Source organism: Lissotriton helveticus, chromosome 8 (genome assembly GCF_964261635.1).
Source record: "Lissotriton helveticus chromosome 8, aLisHel1.1, whole genome shotgun sequence".
Taxonomy (NCBI): domain Eukaryota; kingdom Metazoa; phylum Chordata; class Amphibia; order Caudata; family Salamandridae; genus Lissotriton; species Lissotriton helveticus.
Genome location: NC_136069.1, coordinates 728,019,456 through 728,032,384, shown reverse-complemented (window position 1 = coordinate 728,032,384; position 12,929 = coordinate 728,019,456).

Here is a 12,929-nt window from a genome sequence, read left to right as displayed (position 1 = left end):
TGCCCACATGGCGAAGAGATAATTATGCCAGCCTTCTCAAATCACATTCCAATTCATTAAAAATATACATATGCCATAAAATGGGCAGTAGCCCAGGCTCCAGCATTATACAAAAATCACGTAGGATGGGATGAGGATTCTCCTCACCATAAAATCCAGTTAAAAAATCAATCTACTGCACAAAGGCAGTATCCATTTAAGCAAGAAGCTAAAAAACAAGTCAGGGAGATCTTAACGCGGAAAAACGTACAGTCAATTCTAGGTTTCCTGAATTTTGGTAGAACTTATGTTCTAAATTAGGGTGGCGCACTAGCGGATGGTAGCCTTCGAGTGAGGCTCTCGCCGCCCGGCTACATTTATCCTGCTAAATCTCCTTTTCTAGGCACTTTGGAGAGCTGCGCCTCTAGACATCAGGAGATACTGCCCTCCGACACACTCTGGTCGTGTTTGGGCCAAATCTGAGTTAAAATACGCCGAGGAGACGCTGCGGAATATTCAGCGACAGGGGCCGGTGGAGGGAGCTGTATCGGCGGCCGGCCGCACCTGACAGGCGAGTCCGAGGCTTTCACTGAGGCCTTAGGCCTCAAACGGCGCGAAAACTATCAGCGCGACTGGCACCGCCTGGACACCCGCAGTAGCCCACGAGACTATCACCGGAGCTGTCTCCGGTCCACCCCTACCCTCCACACTTGGCTTAATAACCACTCGAGGCCCTGAATGAGTCCGGCGGGAGGCCGGAAGGGAGTCGAGCTGCTGAAGAGGGGACAGAGAGAGGATTGTGTGCCCCGCTCCTTCAGTCCTCCCCATCTCTCGTGGAGAGAAGCCTGGATGCAGACCTGCACCCCTCGGAGGCCCTGGGGACAGGAAAAGAAGCGTCCAACTCCCGGTGTGTGGTGAGTGAGCGCTCAGTACCGGCAGCAGGACCGCTGTCATAAGGCCACGTGGCGGATCTACACTATCGCATCACCTGTGGGGTCCCATATACCCCTTGCACCCTCACTTATCAGGCTGCACTCCCCTGGGAGAAGGGACGGGAGTGACCCCCACCCGGGGAAAACGGCTGTGGAGGCAGTGTCTGGGAACACACAATACGGCCTCGGTCCTCTGCTCGGAAATAGCGACAGGAGGGGGACACAGCATTGAGCATGGACAGAAGCCCGCTGTTGTGCAGGTGGAAGGCATAACTGGCGATATCGCGTCTCCTGGGCTGCGTGACCGCCCCTCTTCGCGGTTACTTGAGCGCAGGGCGTCCTGTGGCACACGCACTCCAGGGCGCAGAAACTGCAGAGGTGCGTCGAGGTGGGGTGCATACTCCCCCCTGGCCGGTCATTCAGATGGAGCAAGGATTCGCATATTACGCGACTTTCTTGGATTCATGAACCTCGAAATAACATGTAATAACGTAATTCAACCTGTTTGTCTTACTAATTGCCCTTTATTTCTAAATTGGGATTGCCCTAGTGAAGCTTGCATATGTGTTTACTAATTCAATAACTCTTGTTCCTAAAAATGGCCGCTGCTTGGCGGGTTTTCTTTCTGCGCATGCGTTAGTCACACTCACGTGACGTGACGTACTTGCAGATCTGGTGGGAACCTTTGCGCTTGCGCACTGGCTTTTAAGATGGCTGTTTGTGTCCTCACATGGTGAAGCTTGTGCTGATGTTTCATGTTATTGTCTGTTGGCATTAATCTCTCACGCCATAGTATATTTTAAGTAAAGGGGTATAGAGTAGCTATTCATGGTATACAGTGTATTTAATTATTTCTATGTTTTAATTTGTTTTCGCTTACTTTTCATGTACCGCGATATTGAGGGTCTGATGGGACACTCGAGAATCCATATTGAAATGCTGCCGGTGGCATTGACAGTGTGCCAACTGAAGGTCCCTGCCAAGACGTGCCTGGGAAGATGCACCTTCACCCAGCCGGAGAAGCTGAAATGTGCTACATTAGCAACAAATGTATTTCTTTCTATTGTATTCTGTAGAATAAGTCATGGGAACCCCAAAATCGATAGGCGGTCCCAGAAATGTTAATTTAGGCTTGTAGAAGTGAACTATGATTGGTGTGTTGACCTATCCTACTTGGGGACCAATCGAAATTGGGGATTCTGACACTTGCAACATTTGGGGGGTGGTACACTGACCCGAAAACAGTATAACTAGCCTAGGTTTAGCTGGAGAATTTGTCCGACTTGTCCGAATAGCTGACCTGTCACTGACCCAACGCACTCAATAGGTGACTTTATACAGAGGGCTGCGGAGCACTCTGTCCGAAAATTCTTTAGACTTTGGGGGTTTTTGCTAAAGAAACCCTAAGTGCTGGCGGAGCACTTTGCTGGGAAGTTCGATAACCCAATCGGGGTTCTGGCCGATAGCTGCAGAGAGGGTGGAGCGCAGGCGTTGCTTCCAAACTGCGGGTGCTGGTCGTGCCTTGGTGGTCCTGTCCTGATCCTAATCTGGGTTTCCTGTCCTGTCCTGGGGTGTCCATTCTGCACCTGCTGTCCCATTGATGACTGTCCTTCCTTGGGGTTTTTCCTGTCCTTGACTGATCCGTGGCCAGGGTTGGTCTTCACACCATTCTAGGTAATTATAGTGCTGAAAACTCTATACTGCACCTTCTATTTTTCTGTCTTTTGCTTTAATAAAGACATTCCTTTGCGCACAGTTGATTTTCCATGCTTTTCGCAAAGCTACTGAATGAAAAACTCATATGTTATTACTGTTTTTTCCTAGCATGTTCCTATGTTACCCTTCCTTTGAGTACCTTTCTACAGACTTTTATGAAATATAGATGTGGTTTATAATTTCTTCCTTTTGCTAACTGAATTGATACTCCTAGAATTATAGCGTGTTCCATTTTTCCCCTTCCTATAGTGGTATAGGATTTCCAAACTTTCACCTGACCTTTGAAGTATTTCCTAGTAGTGAAATTCTACTTTGTGCCTAAGTCTGCTCCACTTATAGTTATTCATTCTTGAGTTCCATACCTGAAAATCTGCTTAGCAGGTTCTTATTCGTAATCTTCCTTTAGACTCATAAATGGTTGCCCTGATTTACTTCCTTTATGGATATGTGCTTTTCGTTATTTTGATTATTGATTGCCTTTTGGTTGTAAACCTGATGCTTTCCGAATCTGAACTTTAGATAAAATATTTAAAACTTCCCAGTAGTCTGTGGTCATTTAATGCAGAAGAATATAAAGTTGGTATTGTGTTGTCTGCCTTTACATTACAGCTAGCTCCCTGATCCATTGTGATCATAGGTACCCGTAACAGTGGATTGGTAAGTCGGGTACAGTAGAAGTAAATAGGAAGGAACTAGGGTTACTGGTAGTAGAGTGTAAGGTCACCCGATTAATGTATAAGATAAATTGAAGTTTATGGGCCCGATACATATATGGTGAAATTGTTGGTTGGGTGACCGGCGCGCTCTATCAGTAATTTTCAGGTAGCAGAGGAAATGGTTAGGGACTAGTTAAAGTTAGGTAGGACTAGTTAAGATAAGTAGGTAGGTCGGATACTGCTAAATAAAGATTTTGTTGCTAAATTGTGAATATTTTTACTTCTGAAATTGATCGATCACGTGAAATGTTTTTGCTTTGAAAATTATGAAATGTTTTAAGTTGTTTTTCTTACTATTGTATTGATAAATGTATTAACCCACTCGTTAGTAGTTGTTTAATGTTTGTCTGGAATCCCCGGGGAATTGAATAGCGGGTGGTGAAGAGAATCCACGCCGTGGTGAGGTCACTTACTAGAGGAAAATTGGTGCAGGTTAGGCAGAACTGGAAGCACTAATTAGGGTTTTCTGAATATATGTTTGAATAAATGATAGCAACGAGTTCGCTGGCAAAACTTCTATTGTGATATAACCTAGTAAGGTTCACACCGGAAGGAGTAGCAGGTTCATCGAAGCTTGGGTGATAGCAAAGGGGTTTGCTAGTGAAACTTTAGACTTAGTATATATCCCGAAAAGAAGTGGATGAGTCAAAGAAGTAGCAGGTTCCCTAATGCTTGAGTGAAGGGTAGGCGGAAGAGATCTATCCATAGTGTGTGAAAAGTAGACAGAAGAGGTTTACTTGCAGTAAAACGTATCTTTTCTTTCTAGACACTAGAGTACAGTGGCAAATGTGTTTTCGTTGTTAAATAACTAAAAACACTTCCACTTTAAGAGAGAAATTAAGTTTCCGTTACCTTGTAAGGGAGGGAGTCAGTTGCGGAGCTGCTCTGACGTCACTCTGTGCCGCGCTGGTATTGGTCGAAACAGCGGGTGTGTAGCGGAGCTGGAATTGTAAAGGAGGGGTGAGTGCCGAAGCGTGAGAACCTGTCTCGCGAAAGGCCGCGCACCCCTTGGTCGAAATTATTTGAAATCGTGCATTCTATTGGTTGCACGAAAATAAAAGGCGCATTGGATTGGGAGTGATTTGTAAACAAAGTCGCTCGCAGAAGTTGTATGTGGCACACGTATAGACCGAATACTAGACCTGATCCACGACATTTAGGGTTTGAAAACGATCAGTGGAAAGGGCATAACACTAGCATTATGTACGGAAATAAGAGAAAATTGTCCCTTGTAAATAAAGTGAAGAATTATTTTAAAAAGGACAAACCTATCAAAACTAGAGAAGGTGTTGTCATACCGCCACCTAATAACCCCCGCATCTTTCATGATGTTTGATAAAGGGTACCACTCGTGTGTATGGTTGGAAAATTGGGCGGAATACACTAAAGATGACGAAATTTTGGCTTTCCCGTTAGAAGGAACATTTAATGGCAGGATTCTATTTAATTTGAGAACCCGAATGAATGACTTACATCCGAGGCCTAGATTAACGCTGTACGAAGCATTAGAGGAATGGGAGATCGAGGCTTTTGAGAGAGACAAGCCCCGAATGGACAAAGGGTTAACAAAATTTTACCCGAAATTAACGCAAGAAACCCGAGATAAAAAAATGAAACAGTGGAGACAGAATATGATTGTAGAAGGACTGTTTCCGATTATGGCAATGGGTGGTCCTGCGGGAGAGAAAAAGACAGAAAAATGCAAGCATTGGGTGTCCAATGGGGATTCAGATGATGACTTATTAGATGACATGTTCCGCCTCCTTATAATGAAGGTCCCAGATCGTCTAGTGTAGAGGATACTTCCCAACGACCCCCGTGTCAGGAAGGGAATAGGTCTGTAAACACCAGAGATAGCTGTCAAATACCTTCCTATAGCGAGGGCTTAGGACTCATAGGTGCCGGAGACACCTGTCTAAGACCACCATATAGTGGAGAATCAAGATATTCAGGTGAAAGAGACTTTGGTCCCAGACCTCCTTATGAGGAAGGACTGAGATCCGTAAACACAGGAAGCTGTTTCCAAAAACCCAAATATGGTGAAGGTCCAAGTATGGCGCATCCAACTGCCCCAACATTAAGTCCGCAAATAGTACCTGAAATAAGCCTGGAAAGAATGCTGCAGGAAAAGGAGCGAGAGGCTCTAGCCAAACAAAGAACCGAAATAATTCAGAAACTCTCCCAGTTAAATACAAGCCCCGAAGCCTTGACTATCCCAGTAACTATTGGACCAGTTGTTCCTTTGTATGGGGATAGACAAGGGAGTCCAAGAACCCCAATTATTACCCCAACTGTAGTGCAGCCAAGGATAAAGCCCTAATTGTAGATGATCAGACGAGTGAGTGTGAGTCTGAAGCTTCTTTAATGGATTTGCCAATTAGGAACTCAGGAAGGAGTTTGCAGAAGAGGCATTATCCTTTCAATACGAGAGAGATTCAAATGGAATCGACTTCAGGTACCAAGAGTGTCACCTTGGTGACTCCTGAAGAGATTGAGAGATGTAGTCGAGAACTAGAGAGACAAACTCCTCAGACAAAACCATTGGATATTTACAAATTAAGAATCGAAATGGATGAACTGACGGCCGGAAATGTGGGGTTAGACAGATTAAATACCTATTCCGAGGAAGAGCTGCTGTTTATCTGCAAGAGTCTTACCCGTAATACCAAAGTGCTCCATGAGAAATTAACAGACACTGCAGCCAGTATGGGAATAGATATTTCAAAATCAAAGCCATTACAAAAACCCTACAGAGCAGATTTCTCAGACAAAGATCTAGAAAATATGAATGTGTCAGGAAAGAAGGTTCAGATCAAAGAATTGTTGACCGTGTTGCAAAAATGGGGAGATGTAGACAAATGGAAAGCCAGGTGGGCAATGAAAAAGGAAGAGGTTAGGTCCAGACAGACGACTTCTGAGTTTGCTTTAAGGGAAGCAGACAAGCCCGAGCAATTATACCCCATGCGAGAAGTGCCAGGTGGGAAGTATGTGCACGTTCCATGGTCCAGACAGGATATTGTGTCTTTTACTAATGACTTTCCAAAACTGCGAGAGAAACCAGTGGAATGGTACAGGCAGGTGGAAAGGTTCGTGAAAGTACAAAAATGCCTGTGGAAAGATGTGGATGGGTTTTTCGACATAGTCGTTCCCGTAGATTTATGGACAGATTGTAAAATTGCCATTGGTTGGCCTTGTGAAGAATACCCGAGGGATGCTAATACGGGAGCACCTTCTGATGAGGTAATGAAAAAAATACCAACAAGTGATGTTACACCTGAAGGGAAAGGTGCCTGCAAAGGAAACTGATTGGACCAGAATAGATAGAACTACACAGGAAAGAGATGAAACTGTGCATTCCTTTTATGAGAGACTGTTACAGGTGTTTAAAACATATAGCGGTATAGATAACATCGAGATGAAGGATATGACCCATTTCATTTACAGGTTTGTAAACGGTTTAAGACCTGAAATTTGCCAGTGGATCAAAGACAATAAAATCTGTTGGCAGTCAAAGAAGATTGATGAGGTCTTACGGTACGCAAAGTACTGTGAAGACGAGATGGCTGATAAGCGAAAGGCTCTGAAAGAAAAGGTCATGTGGGCACAAGTAAAACTAGCAGAACAGCAGGAAAAGCAATTGGGTAAATTGAATAAGAATTCCCAAAATCAAGGTTCTGGGGGAGGAGGGAAGCCCAAGATGAAAATGAGTCGGGAGGAAGCCAAAAAGAAGTTCCCCTGTCACCAGTGCGGAGAAATAGGGCACTGGAGAGACGAGTGTCCATACGCACAGCATAATAACCCTCAAACCCCTGATTTAAATCCACAGACGCAGAATGAAAGACCAAGAAAGACCCAACAACAGGTAAAGGCGAGTCAGTTGCCTCGTGCACCTAAACCGAATTATAAGGGAAAGACACCGCAGGGTGAAGACATGGAAATCTGGGGAGGACAGGAGGATAGAAATGCAGCAACTTCGCAATTTCTGTTGAATGACACTTTTCTCTGTGATGAACCTTACTGACGGGGCCTGAGGGGGAAGGACGAGGAGTGCGTACTTGGCGCCTCCTTGCCGGTAGACCAGTCAGGACCATACATTGAAGGAAAGGTTGAAGGCAATGATGTCACCTTTCTGTTGGACACTGGTGCTACCCGTTCTACAGTGAGAACAGCAGACGTTCCAAACCTACCCCTCTCGGGAGAAGCAATCCAAGTAGTGGGTGTATCTAATCAATTGATTAGTACCCCAGTTACTGAGCCCATGGAGATTACAATAGGGAACTTCAAAGAAATGCATAGATTTGTAGTTTGTGACACCAGTTCTGTAAACTTATTAGGACGTGATTTGTTGTGTAAAATGAACTGCACCATCTTTTGCACACCAAAGGGCGTCGAAATTCAGACCCCAGACGAAGATGGAATATACAAATTAATGTTAATCAGACCTGACTCAGAAATTAAACCACTGACTATACAAGACTTACCTGAAGAAATCCAACAGACAGTGAAACCAGAAGTATGGGACTTTACTGGAAAGGATGTAGGCTTGATGGCAAACGTTGACCCAATCAAAATAGCCATGAAAGAAAATGTTGTTTACCCCAATACCAAGCCTTACAAAATGAGTGCAGAAGTAAGAGCAGGAGTTGCCATTGAAATAAAAAGATTATTAGAAGCAAACATCATACAAGAAGTGATGAGTAGCCCATGTAATTCACCCATATTTGGAATCAAGAAACCTAGTGGCAAGTATAGGGTAGTACAGGACCTGAGAAAGGTAAACAAAATTGTTGTTCCCTGCTGCCCTATTGTTCCGAACCCAGCAGTGATTCTGTATCAGATCCCCTGGGATGCTGAATGGTTCACCATGATTGACCTATGTCATGCATTTTTTTCAATCCCATTGCATCCAGATAGCAAATTTCTATTCTCATTTGCCTTCGACAGTCACGTGTTCGTTTGGAATCGTGTCCCTCAGGGGTACACAGAAAGCCCCTCAATCTTTAATCAGATTTTGAAAAAATGCCTTGAATCTTTAACTTTACCTGGGAACTCAGTTTTGGTGCAATATATAGACGACCTCTTGGTGGCGTCTAAGAGTCAGAAAGACTGTGTTGTTGACACCATTGCCCTACTGAACCATCTAGGTGAAGGAGGACATAAAGTATCACCTGACAAACTGCAGTTCTGTACCAAATCAGTAAAATATCTGGGGCACCAGATAGAGAAAGGCATCAGAAAAGTTACTTCAGAAAGAATCAGAATAATTCGAAACATGCAGTTACCCAATACTCAGAAAGAAGTCAGAATGTTCCTTGGAGTTGTAGGTTACTGTAGGCAGTGGATTGTGGGATTTGCAGTCCTAGCCTAACCTTTGATCAAAATGACAAAGAAAGGAGCAAAGGACCCAGTGGAGTGGGATGAGGAGAGCCTAACAGCATTTACTAAATTACGAGAATGTCTGTGTACAGCCGCTGCTTTAGGCATGCCTGATTATTCTAAGGAATTTTCACTGTTTTGTGATACCCGAGACAATTGTGCACTGTTAGTCTTAACCCAAGCCCATGGGTTGACTGCACGTCCAGTGGCATATTTTTCTGCTACATTAGATCCAGTGGCTGCTGGATTACTCGGATGTCTGAAAGCTGTAGCTGCAACTTGCACGAGTCTTGAGCAAAGTGAATCCATTATTATGGGACATCCTGTAACTGTGTATGTTCCACATGCAGTTGTAATCTTACTGACGAGAACTAAAACTCAGTACCTCACCCCTAGTCGGCTGACTAAGTACGAAAGGATCCTGGTAGGTGCTGTAAATGTAGTCATTACTCGGTGTAACATATTGAACCCAGCAACCTTGTTGCCTGAGTCACTGATTGCAGAAGCAAAGGGAGAGGTCGAGCATGACTGCATTGACCTGACTGAGTTCAGTACTAAACCACGCCCAGATATCAAGGAGATGCCCCTGCCTGTAGAAGATTGCGAGCTGTTTGTAGATGGCTCATGTCTGAGACACGAACTTGTAGGCCTAAGTGCTGCTTATGCTGTAGTACGGTATCACGCACTATTGAAGCATCTTGTCTATTTGGAGTAAAGTCTGCACAAGTAGCCGAATTGGTTGCATTGGCCAGAGCCTGTAAAATTGGGAAAAACAAAAGAATAACCGTATATACTGACAGTCAGTACGGTTATGGGGTTGTGCATGACTTCAGCCAGTTGTGGCTGCAAAGGGAGTTTCTGACTTCTTCAGGTACTCCTATCAGAAATGGAAAAGTTGTACAAGAATTACTGGACGCAATTCAATTACCAAAAGAATTGGCAGTGGTCAAGTGTGCTGCTCACAAATCTGGCACTGATCATGTGACAGTAGGCAATGACTATGCTGACCGAGTAGCCAAACATTGTGCCAGACATCGAATGTCTGTTAATATTAAATTGGGGGGATATGGAAACAGCTGCCAACTTATGGTGTTTGAGGAGGTGCCTACATGGGAGGAATTGAGAGATTGGCAGTATGCTGCACCATCAAAGGAAAAGGAAAAATGGAGAAAGCTTAGTTGTCGACAGAGAAGCGAGGATGGTATCATTGTGGGCCCTGACAGTATGCCTGTGTTGCCTAGACGCTTGTTTGCTTCTATGGCCAGACTGATACATGGAAGTACACACATTGGGAGGGATGCCATGATTCGTGTTTTCCAACAGACATGGTACAACCCGAAGTTCAGGAAGGTAGCAGAGTCACTCTGCCAGAGGTGCTTAACATGTCAGCAGTTCAACGCTGGAAAAGGAACAGTAGTTGAAATGGGTAAAATTGGAAAGTCAGGAGGTCCCTTTGTAAGATTGCAGATTGACTTAATTCAGTTGCCCCTTTGTAAAGGAATGCGATATGTCCTTGTCATTGTCTGCCTGTTTTCAAAATGGGTGGAAGCTTACCCCGCCAAAAAGAATGACGCCATCACTGTAGCTAAGTTGTTACTGCGAGAACTAATACCTAGGTACGGGGTTCCGATCACAATTGAATCAGATAGAGGTGGGCATTTCCAGAATGAGGTAATTGATCAGCTCTGTAAAGCTTTCAAGATTACCCAAAAGCTGCACTGTGCATACCGTCCAGAGGCTTCTGGAGTGGTGGACCAAGTAAATGGCACTATCAAGTCGAGATTAGGGAAGATGTGTGAATCTACGGGCATGAACTGGATAGAGGCTTTACCTCTTGTTCTGATGGGACTACGAAGTATTCCAGACTGAAAAACAGGCCTGAGTCCCCATGAGATCCTAATGGGAAGAGTGATGAGACAAGCATGGGTACCAGGATACAAACTGATAAGCATTTCTGATGATTTGGTACTTGAGTACTGCAAGCAACTGGGTGACCAAGTGCGTTCTATCTCTCGCCAGATTGGGGAAGACGCCGTCGCCAGTCCAACAACTCCAGTCCATAAATTGGTTCCAGGCGATTGGGTTGTACTCAAGAAACATACTCGTTCAAATTGCCTTGCACCGAAGTGGGGAAAACAGCGCCAAGTGATACTGGTAACCACGACAGCGGTGAAGTGTGCCGGCGTTCCAAAGTGGATCCATGCCAGCCATACCAAGAAGGTGATCAGAGACGAGAAAACTGACGCTGAAGGTTGTCCAGCTAAGGGGTCTCCAGACGTTGGTCCTGAAGTAGCTGATGACGAACAACCGAGTACCAGTCAAGATGAGTGGATACCCATAATCGACCTGACCGATGATCCAATCAGAACAAGAAGTCAAACCTACTCAGACAGAGAGTGGAATGGTGAGGACGAGACAGGAATAGGAGAAGACAATCAGATTATCAAAATCCATGTCAAATCTGAAGGCGAAGAAGATCAGATAGGGACAGAACAGGTGATCGACACACCTCCAAGAACTCCTGAAGTTGAAAAGGGACAGACAGAAATGAGGGCGAAAGTTAAAGTGGAAGAAAATCAAAGGTTCGAAGTGCTTGAACAGGAACAGATAGAATTAGACGAACGTGTTCAGGACACAGAAATTGAAACGCCCAAAAGTCAAATCAAGTATACACCTGAACAAGGCCAGCTTAGTAACCAGGCAGAAGAAACAGATACAAGACCTGGGACTAGTCAGACAGGAAATGAAAAAGAAGAAGCAGAAGTGCCACAACCAAATGAAAATAAAAGAGCCTTAGAAGAAAGCCAAACGACAGTGCCAGTTAAAAGACTCAAGAAAAAGAAAAATACTGAACCAAGGTTCATTAAAAGACTGAGACTGAGATTAAAAACAGTAGAAGAAAAACTTGAGCAAAGAAGACAAAGTTCCCGTATAGCAAAGGAAACTGGAGAGAGCTCCAAACGAAGGAGTGACCGAATAAGAAGACTGAACGAAAAATATCAAGATCCTGAATGGACTTATTTGGTGTTGGTGGAATTTGAAGATCTTGATATAACTGACGAAAGTGACGAAGAACAGACAGCTGATCAGTCTGCTGAAGAATACGAACCAACCTGAAGTTGCTCAGTGTAAGCTACCTGTGCAAAGTTACAAAGAGGGGTTGAGAACTTCTTCTAAGCGAAAATGTCTGATTCAAATGTGAATGGAAGGCCTAGACGTAATTGTTGTAAAACATGCTGCAAAGTATGTATATGTAGTATAGCCTTAGTGTTAATATTATGGATAGGACTAACAATTACTATTCCTTATATGATGAGTAAAAGTACTAATGCTGACACCACAGAGACTGTGACGACAAATGCAAGAGAAACAACATCACGAAACATAGAAGGACACGAGAAAGCACTTAGCATTAGACAAACTAAACAGGACTTAGAAGCACCAGATGAGGAAGGACTGCATTATCACGGAATCAAGAACCAGACTCATTTAAATGTATTCGCTAATCTTTTAGTGCATTACGAAGAAACTATGGAGATAGAGGATTGTTATGTTTGCATGAAGCTACCTACTTCTGTAGCTGAGGGAGTGACATACCATCACTTGCCACTAACATATGGAATCTCTTGTAGTATTTTAGCTAGTTTATTTTACAAAAGAGGACCGTTACAGTACTACTACTCTAACTCGACGTGATATTTTCTGAACTCCCTATACGTGGAAATCTGAACCCTGTACATACAAAAAGTGACGTGACACGTTATATGGAAGAATACTTCCTGACTATAGGTACTATAGATTTAGGTGAAGCACACAGAGATAACTTGACCTGTTCATTGCATGAACAAGAAAAAATGTTTCTAAACATGGCAGAGAAAGAAGGGAAAGTTTCCAAAGAAAGGCAAATGATAAAAGACAGAAAACTCCTAAGTGGGCTGAAAACATGGAAAGCACCTCAAATGGTGGGGCTGGTCCTGCTTTGTTGCTGGATTTCGAGAGAAAGGGGAAACTCTGTCTTCACCGTGAAAAGACTAGTTATTATAATAACATTTTCATTGGTTCCAGTCAATGTGAACACAATTACAAGGTAATTGGAGGGTGGGGTTTCAAAAATGGGTCAGAACCTGTGTTTCCCGGGATTTATTACATATGTGGAAACAAGGCTTATTTCAAATTGCCGGATCACTGGTATGGAAGCAGTTATTTTGGC